Below are 18,505 nucleotides of genomic sequence, written 5' to 3' on the forward strand. Positions count from 1 at the left end.
GGACATCGTATGGTCACTGGAGCTAGAATTGTTCATATATTGACTAAAGTTGACAAAGGCCTCTGTCGATGTCAAAACCGGTGGATCTCGGGTAGGGGGTCCCGAACTGTGTGTCTAGGCGGATGGTAAAAGGAGACAAGGGACACGATGTTTTACCCAGGTTCGGGCCCTCTTGATGGAGGTAAAACCCTACGTCCTGCTTGATTAATATTGATGATGTGTGTTACAAGAGTGGATCTACCACGAGATCAAGGAGGCTAAACCCTAGAAGCTAGCCTATGGTATGATTGTTGTTCGTCCTATGGACTAAAGCCATCCGATTTATATAGACACCGGAGAGGGCTAGGGTTACACCGAGTCGGTTACAATGGTAGGAGATCTACATATCCGTATCGCCAAGCTTGCCTTCCACGCCAAGGAATGTCCCATCCGGACACGGGACGAAGTCTTAAATCTTGTATCTTCATAGTCTTGGAGTCCGGCCGTTGATGATAGTTCGGCTATCCGGACACCCCCTAGTCCAGGACTCCCTCAGTAGCCCCCGAACCAGGCTTCAACGACGACGAGTCCGGCGCGTATATTGTCTTCGGCGTTGCAAGGCGGGTTCTCCTTCAAACTTCATGTTCCTGTCGAATAGTGTCCGGCTTCCTTATAAGTGTCGCGCTCCTTGGCTTCTACGCCTAATAATGGCTTTCTTCCACGTGTCGTATGAATGCGAAAAGCTAGGGTATTTTTACATTTTCCCCCTAGTCGTGCGAACGAGCCGCCTATAAGAGAGGCGAGGATCTAGATCCAACTCACACCATCCTCCTTCCACAAGTGCTCATGGAAGCGCCTCCGACAAAAATCCATTCTATCATGGATAGTCGACGCGGCTGCTCCTCTCGTGCTCCCAGCCCTAAGCCAGGAGATTGGGGGAGATGCTCAGTTCCACACAGCGAGCTAGTGGCGCTCCAAACCGAGGGATATCTTCCCCCCACCTTCATGGTTCCGGTTCGAGCTGGACTGGCCACCTTTAGGGGTGGAAAGCAGGCGGAGAGCATTCCCAACCCCTCCAAAGGAGAGCGGGTATGCTTTGTCCCTTATCTAATAAGGGGACACGGATTTCCCATACATCCGTTTCTCCGGGGGCTCCTGGAGTTCTACGGACTCCGGCTTCACCACCTTACACCTGCCTCCATTTTGCATATCGCGGGCTTTGTAGCTCTTTGCGAGCTGTTCTTGGGCATCGAGCCCCATTTTGCACTGTGGAAGAGATTGTTTTGCCTCGTACCCCGTTCTCACGAGGGGTCAATATATCAAGTGGGCGGAGCCGAAATATGGCACATCGCTGGGACCGGATATCCATCCGGCACCCCGAAGAAGGCGTCCAAAGACTGGCCTTCGGAATGGTTCTATATGGAGGACGCCCCTCTGCCGGATCCAGTTCGGATCGGCCTCCCAGAGTTCAGCAATGCTCCCTTGAAGAAACGCCTGAGTTGGCGCCCGCGGAGCCCTCAACGGGAGAATGATGGGAGCGTCCATTATCTGATGGGCCGGATTAGGTTACTGGCCCACTCTGGATTGACCATGATTGGAATCATGGCCACGTGCATTATGCGAGGGGTGCAGCCGCTCCAATATAGGGGCCACCCTATGTGGGATTTCAACGGGGAGGACGACGCCACCCGTCATGGCCGCAAGGGGCCGGGATCGGCCGCGGATCTGGTGAAGATCTTGTCCGACTTGTACAAGGGGGAGAAGGAGGACTTTCTCTAGACGAGCCCATTGAATGGGTTCTCCATGAATAACCCTCGGAGCTGGGTAAGCGAACATTTATTCATCCGACCTGTGCTTTCGAAGTTAAATGCCTTACTTTATGACTTTGACGCAGGAACTGCATCGGGATGTGGAGGGCATACACAGTCCGGCTCCACAACCCGAGGATCCGGGAAGATCCCTTGATCCGGCCTCCGAAGAGGATCCGGACATAAAGGTGGAGCTAATCGACAGGGTGTTCCACCAACTCAGCATGGACAATGCTTTAGTCGCCATTACGACTGACTACCCTGGATTATGTCCGGCTTCTCAGGTAATTATGACCGGAGTTCCAACACCATTACTTCGTCCTTGCGTATTTCAGATCACCGTATACCAACGGTGTCTTGCAGGAGGTGCCTTCAAGGCGAGAAGCCGAACCTACGGCAGCTGACCAGCAAGAGTCAGTTCGGCCCAGCAGGCGGAAAAGGAGTGCAACGCGAATCGAGACGTCGCCGCAACGGTACGGCGCACCGCTGTTTTTAAGGGAAGGATCCCTAGGAGGTATATTAATGCTCATAACTTTTCCAGGAGAAAGAGCACTCACCGGACAGTGTCCAGAGAGGTTGCCAATCAAGCCTCCGCCAGCCATGCTCCAACGCGTGGTCCGGAAGGGGAGGCAAACACAAAGCATGAGCCGGATGCTCCTCCAACGGAGGATGCCGACAGGCTGTCCGCCACCCGTTCTGAGATGGAGAGCACCATGAATCACAGGTGTCACCGGACAGTTCTTCGTGACGCGTGTTTCTCCTCGGAGGCGTTGAATGCCTTTGATGCGGGAGACGCGCACCTCCGTGCCGCTCAAGATGGTTGAACCAGAGCCAACGAGCAGTATGTGAAGGACATACGGGTAAGTAATTTTCATAGTTATATATGCCAGTAGCCCCCGAGACTTAAAATAGTTAAAATAACTGATTTAAGGATCATTTATTATGCAGGATCTTACGGAGAAGAATACCCACCTGTCCCAGGAGCTTCAAGAGTGCAAGGCCCAACTTGAGGCCGCACTGACCGCCGCAGGAGGAGACACAAAGACCCCCTCTGGTAACACATATTTCAAAAATGTTTTATGGCGTGCGGTGTGCGTATAAATCTGACAATAATATTGCACATGTTGCCGGAACTGATCCGGACAAGCAACAGTTACTGCTCTAGTTGAAGGCCGGCGAGAGGGTGCTTATGAAGGTGCAGCAGGAGAGGAACAAACTCCAAGATGCCCACACCCAGCTTCGAGAAGAGCTAAAAGGTGTTCGGGCCCAGCTGTCTAGCTCCTTGAAGGAGAATCAGCGGCTTCGTCGTGACATCTATAGTAAGTGCTTGAGCAAACTCTTTTGAAAAGAAGAGTTCGGCGAGTAAGTCGGTTGACAGAAATATGTCTGTAGGTGTGCTCACAGGTCGCCCTATGGAGGAAATGCCCGGTTCAACGGGTGACCAGCTTTCCGAGCTGGTGCAACTGCTTGAACATGTTCGGCAGGCGATGAGTGGCGTCGTTCAGGCCTTATGGCCTTCCGTCTCCCTACCTGAGGGCCTTGGAGGGCTTGCTGAGAGGCTTCAGGGAGTACGGTGACGTCTCCGTCTGTGGAAGATATCGGCCTGCCGTCAAGGCGCCAGGGAGGCCTGGGCCATGGTGAAGACGCGGTACCTGAAGGCTGACCCAAACCACATGGCCGAGGTCGGACCTGCGAGGCCTGATGGGAAGGAGATCCCTGTGAGCTTGATGTACGGCCAAGTAGAGCTGGCCGCGAAATATTCCCAACAGGACTGTAAATTAGACAACCTATTAGATGGGATTGAAGAGGAGTACAATCAGTCAGTTTGACGATGTAATTTTAAAATGACATGTAAAATGCCTTCTAGCCGGATTGTAGATCATTTGATTTTGCGGACCTTTTCGCTTCAACCTCGGGACCCAATAGTCTGGAGTGTGTCCGAATACCCTAACGGTTATAAAAGAACCGGGGCATGCCTGGAGACAAGGCGTAGGGGTCATAATTGCTTTATCAGACAAGTGCCCAACTAGCTATGTTATATTACATGGTTAGTAAGAAACATCTTCCAGGGAGAATAGTTCCGTTAAGGGTTCCTTTCCCTGGGAGGCATGCCCTAAAGTGCATGTCCGGACTTCGAAAATAGCAGAAAAGCATCTGGGGGCAGATAAATAAGTAAGTAATAAATCATCTTTCAGGTCACCGACCTAATATTCCCTTAAGAACGCTAGCCTTCGGCTTCACCCAGTCTGAGGTACACATCCGGCTGACCCGGCAGTAACAATCGCAGAGGTGCTCCCTTTACCTCCTAGCCGAACAATCGGGAACGTAGGGGTAAGCACAGGAGCCAGGCAACCTGGCTTGGCCAAAACTTAAGTCATATCGATGCATATAATGGTGATCAAAAGGTACATGCGGAAGTGTGACACATGTGGTGGGCATGAAGCCCATATAAATAAGCTTCTGTTAAAGAAGGCCCCAGGTATAATGAGTGCTAGGAGCACATCAAGTGTGTGCGAACAATACGCAAATCAGCCTATCAAAGGTATTGAAAAAAAAGTGGGAAGAAGGAGGAGGACAAGAGACAGTGAAAATGTAAAAAGGTGGACGGAAGAGTGAGACGAACTCTGAGTCCGGCGTTAGGCGTAGAATCTTCGGAGACGGGCTGCGTTCCATGGGTTCGGCTCGAGTCGGTTGTCAGATGCGTTACATAGACGGTATGCTCCGCCGGTCAGGACTTGGTCGATGATGAAGGGACCTTCCCACTTGGGCTTAAGTTTGTCCTTTTTCTTGTCCGGCAGGCGTAGAACAAGTTCGCCAACATTGTAAGTTTTGGCCCGTACTTCTCTGCTTTGATATCTTTGAGCCTGCTACTGATAGAATGCGGAACGAGCTTTTGCCACGTCCCGCTCCTCCTCTAAGGCGTCCAAACTGTCCTGCCGATCCAACTCGGCTTCTCTTTCTTCGTACATGTGCACGAGGTGAGTCATGAATTATGTCACAGGGCAGAACTGCCTCTGCACCGTATACCATAAAAAATGGTGTGAATCCGGTAGTGCGGTTTGGCGTGGTCCGTAGCCCCCAGAGTACAGAGTCGAGCTCCTCTACCCAGTGCGTGTTAGATTCCTTGAGGGACTGCACTAGTCTGGGTTTAATGCCGCTCATGATTAGACCATTTGCTTGCTCGACTTGACCATTAGTTTGGGGGTGATAGACTGAAGCGTAGTAGAGCTTGATGCCCATGTTTTTGCACCAGAGTTTAACCTTGTCGGCCGTGAAATTCGTGCCGTTGTCAGTGATGATGCTGTGGGGGACGCCGAAACGGTGTACTACCCCGGATATGAAGTCTATCACAGGTCTGGATTCTGCCGTTTTAACCGGCTTGGCCTCTATCCATTTGGTGAATTTGTCCACCATGACCAATAAGTATTTGTGCTTGTGGGTTCCCCCTTTAAGGGGTCCAACCATGTCAAGCCCCCAGACCGCGAACGGCTAGGTGATGGGTATAGTTTTGAGGACGGTGGGTGGCATGTGGCCCTGATTAGCAAAGAGCTGGCAACCGACGCATCGTTGGACTAAGTCCTGAGCATCTGCCCGGGCTGTTGGCCAATGAAATCCTGTACGGAAGGCCTTGCCTACAAGGGCCCGGGCTGCAGCGTTGTGCCCGCCGAGTCCGGCGTGAATTTCAGCCAGGAGATTTTGCCCTTCCTCTTCGGAGATACACCTTTGAAGGACTCTGGTTGTGCTTTTCTTATAAAGTTCTCCCTCATGGACCTTGTAGGCTTTAGATCGCCGAACTATGCAACGGGCCTCATTTTGGTCTTGGGGAAGTTCCTGCCTGATTAAGTAGGCTAGGAATGGTTCCGTCCACGGGGCAATTACTGCCATTATTTCGTGGGCTGAAGGTGTTATTTCATTGGCTGAGCCGCCAATTGTGTCAGAATGGTCTGAGTTAGGTGATGTAGCTGGTTCCGGATTGTTATTTCCGGACTCCTCTTCCCATAATACGGATGGCTTAAAGAGCCGTTCCAGGAAGATGTTTGGAGGGACGGCGTCGCATTTTGCGCCGATGCGTGCCAACACGTCTGCTGCCTGGTTGTTATCCCGGGCGACATGGTGGAATTCGAGTCCTTCGAACCGAGCTGACATTTTTAGGACGGCGTTGCGGTAGGCTGCCATTTTCGGATCTTTGGCGTCAAAGTCTCCATTTACTTGGGATATTGCGAGGTTTGAGTCCCCGCGTACCTCTAGGCGTTGAATGCACATGGAGATTGCCATCCGGAGGCCATGTAGAAGGGCCTCGTATTCGGCAGCGTTGTTGGAGTCCATGTACATTATTTGAAGTACGTATTGGACTGTGTCTTCGGTTGGGGACATCAAGACGACGCCAGCCCCCAAGCCCGCCAACATTTTGGATCTGTTTTAATGCATGATCCAATTGGAGTACGCGCCGTACTCTTTAGGGAGTTCGGCTTCGGTCCATTCGGCGACGAAGTCAGCCAAAACCTGCGACTTTATAGCTCACCGTGGTTTGTAGGTTATGTCAAATGGTAAGAGCTCAATGGCCCATTTTGCAATCCTGCCCGTCGCATCGCGATTGTTTATAATGTCGTTGCGAGGTACTTCGGAGGCCACCGTTATGGAACACTCTTGAAAGTAGTGTCGCAGCTTCCGGGATGCCATGAACACCGCGTACGCTATCTTTTGATAGTGTGGGTACCGGGACTTGCATGGAGTTAGGACAGTGGATACGTAGTACACTGGTTTTTGAAGAGGGAATTTGTACCCTTCTGTTTCTCGTTCGACGACGAGTACCGCGCTGACAACTTGATGTGTTGCTGCGATATATAACAGCATTGGTTCGCCTAGGTTGGGCGTAGCCAAGACCGGATTTGTTGCCAATACGGCCTTTATTTCTTCGAGTCCGGTCGTGGCAGCATCCGTCCATTTGAAATGTTCGGTGTGCCGGAGGAGGCGATAGAGGGGCAGTGCCTTTTCTCCCAAACGGGAGATGAAGCGGCTTAGAGCCGCCATGCAGCCAGTTAGTTTTGTATTTGCTTGAGGTCTTTTGGGATATCCAATTGTGACAGAGCTCCAATCTTGGCTGGGTTTGCTTCAATTCCTCTACCGGATACAATGAAGCCCAAGAGCTTTCCGGCTGGTACGCCAAAAACGCATTTTTCCGGGTTGAGCTTAATGTCATATGCTCGGAGGTTGTCGAATGTCACCCTCAAGTCGTCTACTAGAGTTTCGACGTGCTTGGTCTTGACGACCACATCGTCTACGTATGCCTCTACTGTTTTTCCTATCTGGGTAGCCAGACATGTCTGAATCATGCGCTGATATGTTGCGCCGGCGTTTTTGAGTCCGAAGGGCATTGTGTTGAAGCAGAATGGCCCATATGGAGTAATGAATGCCGTTGCGGCCTGGTCTTTTTCCGCCATCTTGATTTGATGGTATCCAGAGTATGCGTCGAGGAAGCACAATGAATCATGCCCTGCGGTAGCATCGATGATTTGGTCGATGCGAGGGAGAGGGAAAGGGTCCTTTGGACAGGCCTTGTTAAGGTCTTTGAAATCGACGCAAAGGCGCCAGGATTTGTCCTTTTTTGGTACCATTACTAGGTTGGCTAGCCGGTCCGGATGTTTTATATCTCTGATGAATCCGGCTTCTAAGAGTTTGGCTAGCTCATCTCCCATTGCATGTCTTTTGGGTTCGGAAAATTGCCGAAGAGCTTGTTTGACTGGCTTGAATCCTTTTAGGATATTTAGGCTGTGCTCTACCAGCCTGCGTGGGATTCCTGGCATGTCTGAAGGGTGCCAGGAAAAAATGTCCCAATTTTCCCAAAGGAATGCTCGTAGTGCGGCTTCTACATCAGGATTTAATTGTGCCCCAATGGAGGCCGTCTTTGTGGGGTCCGTTGGATGGACCTGAATTTTGACTATTCCGTCTGCTGGTTTAAAAGAGGTGGACTTGGACCTCTTATCGAGTATTACATCGTCCCTATCCACCGTGGAGCGCAGCGCAGTTAGTTCCTCTACCGCTAGGGCTTCGGATAATGCCTCTAAGGCCAGTGCGGTTGTCTTATTTTCAGTGCGGAGTGCTGTATCTGGATCACTGGCTAGAGTGATTATTCTATTGGGTCCGGGCATTTTGAGCTTCATGTACCCGTAATGGGGTATAGCTTGGAAGATTGTGAATGCCTCTCGCCCTAACAGGCGTGATATCCGCTGCCGAATGGGGCCACTTGGAACGTGACCTCTTCGGACCTGTAATTGTCCGGCGAGCCGAACACTACATCTAGTGTGATTTTTCCTGTGCAGCGTACTTCTCGACTAGGGATTATTCCCCTGAAGGTTGTGCTGCTTCACTCAATGCGGCTCCAGTCAATTTCCATTTTTTGAAGGGTTTCTTCGTAGATGAGGTTTAATCCGCTGCCGCCATCCATGAGTACCTTGGTAAGACGAAAGCCGTCCACTATCGGACTAAGGACCAATGCGGCTAATGCTCTAGCTGTTCGGAATTTAGGTTCGTCGCTGGCATTGAAGGTGATAGCCGTGTCACTCCATGGATTTGTTGTTGCTACTTGGTAGACTTTGGCGAGGCTGCGGATTGTTCGTTTCCGCATGTTATTTGATGCGAAAGTCTCGAAGACTGTTAATACCGTACTGGTACTGCTGGGCTGGTTGTCCGGGGCTAAAAAGACTTCGCCACTTTTGGCCACCTGCCGTAGTATCCAACATGCTCGAAGGCTATGTGTTGGGAGTGGTGCCCTCTGTACTGTGGATTTTGCAGGGTCCGTTGAGCCATCCCTCCAGTACGGTTCCGTACCCTTTACGGGTTTTTTGCTTCTTGGTTTTTAACCCGGGCGCTTGAGTATGACGCACCCTTTTATTTCGGACTGGGGCTGTATTCAGGGCCGGATTGTCCCAAAACCTAGTTTCGGTTTTCCAAGCACTCTCCATCGCGCAGTATTTTTGTACAATGGTCGCTAGGTCGGTGAAGCGTGTAACTTCGCGACAACTGATGGCGTTTATGATTCCCTTGTCCGTGCAATTATTGCAGAAAATTGAAATCGCGCTTTCTTCACGGCAGTCCATTATCCTGTTCATAACTAGGAGGAATCTGGCCCAGTAATGATGTACTGTTTCATCGGGCTCTTGCCGTATTTGAGATAGATCGCTTATGTTTGGGTGGGCGGGTGGAATTAAGTTCGGAACCCCGCCCGATCTGAGGCTCAAAGGCCAAGAGGCTTCCGGATTTGGAAGCTTGGTTTGTTGGATGCTTTCCAACAAATCTAGTCCAGTGCCTGACTTTAGGTTCAGTATTTGATTGGCGTTCGTGCCTCCGCGGGAATCCGGCATGGAGGGATCGGGAATCCGGACATAGTTGGTTTTTAACATAGAAGAAGAGTCGCCGCATTGTTCCTCTACCAGAACCACGTGGTGAGTAACCTGGGGAGAGTTAATTTCTCTCAAATCGGTTTTAAGCCCAATCTGATCATAGTCGGTAGCGACTCCCAGGGCGGCGATGCGATCCAAGAGCCCGTTTACGGAGGAGAGCTCAATCGGATCTAAATGCTCGGCGAATTCCGAGCTGATGTGAAGATCGCTTTTAATGACCTGAGAGGTCATTGTCGGAGCGGTGGCCGAACAAGCGGTCATAAGAGAACCGCCTAGCCGGATAGTCTGGTCGGCGGCCAAAGCTCCCTTGACGACGGCGCCTTCTTTAAAGACGGGAAAAGGCATCCTTCCTGATGGCGACGGCACAGAGGAACTCTCCATGAAAGCACCAATGTCGATGTCAAAACCGGCGGATCTCGGGTAGGGGGTCCCGAACTGTGCGTCTAGGCGGATGGTAACAGGAGACAAGGGACACGATGTTTTACCCAAGTTCGGGCCCTCTTGATGGAGGCAAAACCCTACGTCCTGCTTGATTAATATTGATGATGTGTGTTACAAGAGTGGATCTACCACGAGATCAAGGAGGCTAAACCCTAGAAGCTAGCCTATGGTATGATTGTTGTTCGTCCTATGGACTAAAGCCATCCAGTTTATATAGACATCGGAGAGGGCTAGGGTTACACCGAGTCGGTTACAATGGTAGGAGATCTACATATCCGTATCGCCAAGCTTGCCTTCCACGCCAAGGAAAGTCCCATCCGGACACGGGACGAAGTCTTCAATCTTGTATCTTCATAGTCTTGGAGTCCGGCCGATGATGATAGTTCAGCTATCCGGACACCCCCTAGTCCAGGACTCCCTCAGCCTCCGTCCCAGTCAACTTAGTAGGCCAAAAAGTCAGCCTCCCACCAAGGTGGGTCCCAGCTAGTAGGGGGTATTCATTTTTTTGTGCGTAATAAGGAGGCACTTCCGGTGGGTCCGAGCTGACAGTGGGGAGAATGTTTTTTTTCTCGAAATACGATTGTCCGTCATGTGGGTCCCGGCAGTCAGGGGGAAACGTTTTTTTCGCGAAATATTGGTGGCCCGTCCGGTGGGTCCCTGCTGTCAGGTGGAGGAATAATTATTTTCCACATAATAAGGAGGCACTTCCTTGTGGCTGCCGTGGACCCAGCTGTCAGCCTCTCCACGTAGAGTACTCTTCCGATGGAAGTCGGTCGTTGACCACATTGACCATGCCGCGCCGAGAGCACCACGGCGGTGGACGACGGTGAGGCCTAGGAAGGGGACGACACAGAGCCGAGGAAGACGCGGCAGTGGAAGCCCGTGCGGAGAGGAGTACGAGGGTTCACCGGTTCAGCTGCGGTGTGAGGCTGTCGTCGCGGCAGAATAACAGGGGGTGTGGGTGAGTACAGGGATGCCCTAGCCAGCGGTGGGAGTAGTAGGGGGCGTTGAGGCCTGCGCGGCAGCACAGCCAGCCACGGGAGGCGGGAGTAGGCGGCCCCGCCGGCGCTGCTTTGGCGGCTGGAGCACGAAGATCAGAGATTGAAGAAACACGACGGTCGTTGGATTGACATCCAACATCTGCTAGAATTGTTTGTTGACATATATAATAACTAAAAAAAATCTTGCATACGCGTCAACTAAACAGGCCCACAAGTCATACCACTCCCTCTTTTTTTTAATAATTTATATATAGCTCATGGCAACTTCTTATGCAATTTATTGCAGTCGTTTTTTTGGCTGGCCAGGGCCAATTTCGCATATTTCTGTGGGTTCCAAACTATTTTTAATACCGAACTGTCGAGCCAGATTTAAAGTACTTTGAAGATATATTTAAGTTAGGTTAATGCCCAGTGAAATAGGAATCTGAAAATGTGAAAAAAAATCAGAAATTATAAAGTAATTGCCAATTTGTCATCTGTTTTTATATTTACAACCCATTTCATATTACTTTCAAGATTTGCAGGCGTCTTGAAAGAGTTGCAGCCCATCAGGGCGTAGAAAAATAAGTAGGCCTAGATTGGGTATTCTTCAGAAAAAATAAACTGGGCTCATTTTCCCAAAGAAAAAATAGCTGGGCTGGTCACATGGTGAACATAAAATATAAGCCTAGGCTAGACGGGCCACAGCCTACTTCAAACCCTGCTTTGTCTCAACAATACCAAACAAAAAAAATACTGCTCCACATACTTCTGCCGATTCCTGTTGTTTGTTGACCATGTTGACAACACGAGAGGGCGGCGCCGCGGCAAGCGCACCAAAGCGTGTGGCCGACATTGGTGTTACCGATTTAGGAGACGGTGGGGCGGCGATGCATGCGCTGAGGCGCAGCCAGCCGTGGGAGGCGGAAGCAGGCGGCCCCGCCGGCGCTGGTTTGGTTTTGGCGGCTGGAGGAAGATAGGACTGAAGAAACACGACAGACTGTAAAAGTAGCAGGAGTACTTAAGAACCTTAACTGAAACTGTCAGGGGCACTTAACAACCAAAGCTGAAAGCAGTATGAGTACTTATACAGGTTCAACCGTACAAAGCACGCCTCGAACAGTGCTACTTTGCCTACAGTTAACCAAGGGTGAGGCCGCCAAGCTCCAGGACAAGGCCCAGGCGCCACCCCGCGCATCCACAACCTTCTGAAAGCGGCTTCATCTCGCAACATGGTCAATAAACAGGATATTCGCTTTAGAGCCATGGAAAAGCATGAACATAATCTTCTGTCCTATTCTCCAAGATGAACGGGCCTTCATTATTTGAGACCACCCATGAATAAGTATCTTTTCACCTCCAAGGGGAATTGAGTAGGTCGACATAAACATCATGTTGTGACCAAGTGCAAGTCTAACCCGACCATGGTCAAGCATCTATATAGGAACAATAGAACTCGGCAGTTCCTGTTTCAAGAAGATCACAACTGTAAAACTGTGTATAAGCAATAGTTTATGAACAACATATATAACAGAAAACAGCTCGTACCATAAGTTTCTCGACACAGTTGGACCTGTTCATGCAGGGGCCCCGCCTACTCCCACAAGCAGGACAGTCCAAAGGTCGTGACAAATCATATGGACCGAACATCCATGGGACTGGAAATCCTGGAGGGTGCGATAAACCCTGCAATGCATACAGATATTGCATTGTAACCATAATTTATAAACCGTCCTCACAAAAAATATGATCTGGATACTCCAAAATGTACAGACTGAATTGAGTGGACAGACATTAACATAGACCGTTCTCAAGACTGACCACACACCAAAAGCAGCAGTACTAATAAACAATACAGGGTTCACAAACACAAATCAAGTATTGAACAATAGTACTTACTACAGACAAGCAAAGTTTCACTAACTAAACTCTGCAGACTATTTCTTGCCACCGACCTACGGGATGAACCCCGCATAACTGACTAGGCCATGGACTTCGTGTGAGATGTCTACATGCACCATCACCATCTTGTCAGCCTTGGAGAACCTAACAGAGTGGTCTTTCCACTCATAAACATGATGATGAAGACATGCCGCATCAGATTTGTTGGGAAGCTTTACAAGAACCACACCCTTCGTAATCGAAGGCACAACCAGGAAATTGTTGTGGTCAAGTACAGCCTCGAGAACACGCCTGACAACAATGCTACAGGAAAACACTAGTTCAGGACACGTGGCGACAAGGACACAGCAGCTTGATAGTTCAGCAGTAGAACTCATCATGAGGTCTTCCAGTTCACAAGGCATGACTTTCAGAACTTCATCTCCACCGCGGACCTAGTTCTAATTCAAACAGAAACCATATTTTATTACTACCTCCGTTCACAAATATAAGATGATTTTTGATATTATACTCCATATATGACTACATATACGCACAGAAATGAGTGAACAAAGACACTAGAACATGTTTTCAAAGGTATGAGAGCAGAGGGATTACATGCAATATCCATAACACAAGTTACTGAGGCAAATATACCCTCTTAAAAGGTAGCATTGATGTTCATAAAGTACTCCCTCCATCCCAAAATTCTTGTCTTGGATTTGTCTAGATACGGATGTATCAAGTCACATTTTAGTATTAGATACATCGGTATCTAGACAAATCTAAGACAAGAAATTTGGGACAGAGGGATTAGTTGAAAGTAATCTATAAGAAATCAGTGTCAACCTCTCACATGTTTTGGTCAAAAGAGGAATTTAGAACCGTCATTTGGCACACTAAAATCACATGCAAGATCACCCAGAAAGTTGTACTACCAGTACTAGTAGTGCATGTTAGATGAAAAAACACGATCAAGATCGAGAAAAAGATCGTCAACAAGAGACATTACCTGGACTTGCTTAATGAGGGATCCCGGAGAGGGGGGCTTGGACAGGGCGATAGCTTTGAGCTTGTCTGCGGTAGTCTCGGTGGGGTGCTTGTGCTTCTTCATACCATAGACATCACGTCGGCCGATGCTCCAGCGTCCATCCAAGAGAGGAAGCTGAGAGAGAAGAGTGAAAGGAGGAACGAGATGAGGGAGAAGCGAAGCGAGTGGGGGTTTTCTTCAAGAGAGCAAGCTGAGAGAGAAGAGTGAAATGATGGTTGCTTCGTCCGTCCAACTTACTGCTAGAAAGGAGGGGGTTTTGTGATTTGACGGCTCATTGGGCATTAAGGCGGCGGTTCGATCAGGGTAGTCTACCGTCACTCTACTACGGAGTAATTTAGTGCATGGCTGGTGGACCCAGGTGCTGGCTGTCCCACACGTCGGCTAAAGTGAGTAATTTAGTGCATGGCTGGAGGAGGATCCGCACGGTATAGCGTGTCCACTGTTTTTCATTCTGAAGAAAAAATGATGACAGCAAGCGTTTCCACTCTTACAATGGAGGAGTGCGAAACACGGCAGCCACTTGAACATACACAGTGCTCCTACTACTAGGCATGTAGTACGTCAGTAGTACTACACAATCTTGTTGCTAGTGTAGTTAGATATGACGATAACAAATGATGTTGTGCGCATGTCAACTACTCCTATATGTAACATAGTACCTCTTTTTCGACTGTCCGGTCGAGAATGAACGGTGAGATCAATCTTAACAGAACTAGGTCCACAGCGCACGGAGTCCACAAGACATGAACCATATGAAGCATGAATAGTGTTAGACAGGGTGTATGAAGGGTGCACGGGATGGGAGCAAAAGTTCCCTTCTCGACCCACTTTTGGGTGTTTGGCAGAGTGCATGAAGAGTGCATGAGTCCACACTAGTAGGTTGACAAAAATACATGAAGAGGAAACAAATATATTGAGATGAGAATGCAACCAAACACACCCACATGCTTTGTGCTACAGTGACTGATCTGCACCGTCTGAGTTTGATCCAACGATCATGTTGCGCCGAGACATGGACATGCCCATGCAGAGGGCGCCTAAACACCATCGAAGTCCCTCTGCTTCTCGAGGTGCACGACGTTGGTGATGCAGGGTGCAACCGCCCACAAAGCCCGCTCCCAGTCGACGGGAGCCAACTCGTCAAAGACGGCGTCCAATGGCACGAATGGATTCCGGTGACAGAGCCGTGAAATGATTCGCCCGGCAACGGCGACGGCAGCCTGCAACCCCTCCTTGTCCAGCTCAGCCCCCACTATCACGCGGACACGGCTCAGCTCCTCGGAGATATAGGTGAAGAAGGAGACCAGGTCAGGAAGTCGCAGCTCATTGAAGTCGACCGGGTGGTCGAATGGGTTTAGCCCGACGGCCGGCATCGTCGCGCTGGCACGACAGTAGGCATCGGGCAGCCGCAACACGTGTGTGGCAACTTGGTTCACCAAGTGGCTGATGCGATCCTGGACCTCGTCACGATCGGCCCGCTCGCGCTCCAGCCAGCTCCCCTGACAGCCTATCATATCTCCCGCTTTCTGCAGCAACGCCGTCGACGCCTCGAGCATCTTTGTGGTGGACGCCTGCCGCTTTTGAAGCTCCATGAACTCCCACACATAACGTAGCATGGCACTCCTCTCCTCCTTGAGCTCACGGAGCTCCACGTCCTTGGCCCTGAGCTCCGCATCCTTGGCATGGAGCTCCTGTGTCAGGCGCCTCACCTCGGACTCCATGATCTGCTGCACCGCCATGGCACCAGGTAGAAGCAATGGGGAGAGGAAGCAAAGGGGGCGAAACGGCTGAAAGGCAATGCAATCTATGGGAAGGCGGAGGGAGCCAGCCGAGGAGCGGGGAATCTTTTGGTTTTCACCATGGTAAAATACTAGTCGACGACTTCTCACATCAGGGAGCAGTGGGTTTTTACAGGCGGAGTCATCGTGACTAATTGCTGCCGCGCCTGCTCCTGTCAATCAAAAAATTAAAAATCCTGCCGCGCCTGCTCCCGTGAATCAAAAAATAAAAAATCCTTCCGCACCCAAACACCAGAGCAACACCGCAGTGGATATTTAAATTTACCTGCCGGCAAGTAGATAAAAAATGGGGTGAAAAAACAAATGTGGCGGCGGCCTAGCTAATCGGTCGAACTAGCCCAACTAGTTAGCCACCGTGCTTCACTGATGTACTCGGCGAGAAAGGTGGTCTTTCGTGATTTGACGACTCATTTACTTGTTTCCGCTCTATGACCGAGGAGGACCCAGAAAATGCGCGGTAGGGCATCCCACGTCAGGAAGAATATATGCGTGCACCACCCGGGAGGACCCCTAAACCGCGCGGTAGGGTGTGCAACGTCTCGGCACGGAGGAAAAATGTGTGTGTAAAAATATACTGTATCAGACATAGTACCTATGGTTCGACCTCGGGACCCAGCCAGTCGGTCGAAAACACCCCACTAGCCACACAACTTCATCATGCAAACATGGCACGGAGCATAGATGTGGTTAGCTCCATGTCGACCAGCCACAAAGTCTCTTGTTCTAGGCGATTCTTCTATTTTCCAAGCTTTTTTTAGTTGCAATAACACCACGGCAAGCTAGCGCCGCTCTTCGTGTGTGCCCATGCAAAGGTTAGACAATGGGGAGAAGAGAGATTGAGATCACAGACCTGGGACCCACCAGTAAGTGAGACAGCGGTCATGCACGTGTTGACGAGGCACTCCCTCTACTCTACTCAACGCAAGTATTGTATAAAATCAAGTTATGGGACAAAGCCAACAACCGTTTGTTGTTCAGGCTATCGACTTACACTTTGTAGTCCAGGTTGCCAGTTCGAATCTCGTCTTTCAGATTTGTTAGTTTTAGGTCCAAATTTGATTAATGACAAGTGGGACCCCCGTGTGTTGTTCCGATATTTCAGTGTAGGATGATTTTTTTGAACAAACACTTTGCGCGGTTAGACAAGTAATGACACGAGTTACACGTATTTTGCAAGTTTACGAACAAAAATGACAGTGGCATAGAATATCACATCCACCCCGCAGCTTAGATACTATGGTGATACGAGTTTTGACACCGTTGGAAGTGAGATCCAATGGCTTGGGAGTAGTCTTTGTAATTATGCGCGATTTCCAAACTCTCCAAAGGTTTTTTTGCAAATAAAATATTCAGGCCTCGTGTGTGCCACTGCATCTTCGATCCAACGGCTCCCCGGTGCTCATATTAGGTGCTCCCCGTAGCTTAATTACCCACTAGGGTGATATGAGCATCTAGGTGGTATGATCAGTGATCAGCTGGCACATGCGTAGTACTTGTACTTTCTGCGCATTTCCCAAACTCTATTAGTTGTATATTGCAAAAACATTCAAACCTCCTACTGTGGGCCATTAGATCTCAGTGAACTCGTATCACCATAGAATCTACGATGTAGGAGCACCTCATACTCTCCCGTGCGAGAAAACATAAGGTGTTATCGCAGCTTGGATGCTACGGTGATACGAGCTTGGAGGTCGTTTGATCTGGAATCCAATGGCATCTGAGTAGTCTTTGTGCTTGTAAGCAGTGGCCGAACTCTTTTGGGGCTTTTTTGCAAAAAAACATTCAAACCACCGAGGAGGTGTTGGGTCACAAATCCAACGCCTTCGAAGAGCTTGTATCACCAAAGCATCTAAGGTGTGGTAGCACATGATATTCTTACATACAGGCGAATATGATGTCCTCCTTCATCTTAGATGCTACGGTGATACGAGCTTCGAGGTCATTGGATATGGGATCAAATGGCATCTAAGTAATTTTTGTATAAATTGTGTGCAATTCTCAAACTCATCAAGGTTTCCTGCAAAAAAATTAAGACACATCATGTGAGCTGCTATATCTCAGATCTACAAGCTCCAAGCAACTCGTATTGGCATATAGCATCTAAGGTATGGGGCCACATGATATTCTCCCGGGGAGGAGGGGTGGGGGGTGCACAACCAATCAGTGGTTGGGAGGGTGGGGACAAATATAATCTAAACAACCCTAAACACATCTCCACATTTTATCTAAGGTCGAGGGGTTGACCCCCTACAATCATAGCTCCGCCTAAACACAACATTTGCATGTACTGTAGTACTAGACTTAATATTCATGTTTCAGTTTCATGTTCATTTTAAATATTGAACTAAGGACCATGGATGTCTTACATTTTACTCCCTTCATTCCTAACTATTAGTCTTTTTAGAGGCTTCAAATGGACTGGCACATACGGATGTATATAGACATATTTTAGAGTCTAGATTCACTCATTTTGCTCTGTATGTAGTCACTTGTTGAACTCTCTAAAAGACTAATATTTAGGAATAGAAGGCGTATTTTTGAATTCGTGTCATACATGCATGGTTTGGAAAAATAGATGCACTATACTTATTGGAATGTTGTTGTGTTCGTGCGTGTGTGTCTCTGTGTGTGTGTGTGTGTGGTTATATGCTTGATACATACAAAGTTTTCTCACCTCCATATTGTTCATCTTTTAAATTTGAATTTGCATTGGAAAACTTACTAGGGATACCATGAAATGTGAAATCCACGTTGAGATCACTATATCACAAACTCACTCTAATTCAACAACTCGTCATGAATCAATTACCACATTGAGATTAGTATTTGCAAGGAAAATATGGGTATTGTAATACACATAGATTCGTTCGGCAATTTAAAAGGTTCCTTTCGTATTCTCGAATGGTATGACCCAACGGCGTACCAACCAGACCTTGGCTCGTGTTGATCTTAAAAAAACCGGGCTCGTGTCCTTCGGTGGCGTGCGTGGTACGCACATTAGGCAACCCCAACCAGTCGAGCCTCAGTGTTTCAAGTCGAAATATCTGGCGGCCAGAATTCCAGCCCTAGGAAATTCCCCTCATGTCCCCGGTCCATAATGAACAATGGAGGGATGCTTTAGTAACTAGACAACGTTACCTACCGTGCCGAGCACGGTTCAATTCCC

This window comes from Triticum dicoccoides, chromosome 7B, assembly GCF_002162155.2.
Source record: "Triticum dicoccoides isolate Atlit2015 ecotype Zavitan chromosome 7B, WEW_v2.0, whole genome shotgun sequence".
In the NCBI taxonomy this organism is placed as follows: domain Eukaryota; kingdom Viridiplantae; phylum Streptophyta; class Magnoliopsida; order Poales; family Poaceae; genus Triticum; species Triticum dicoccoides.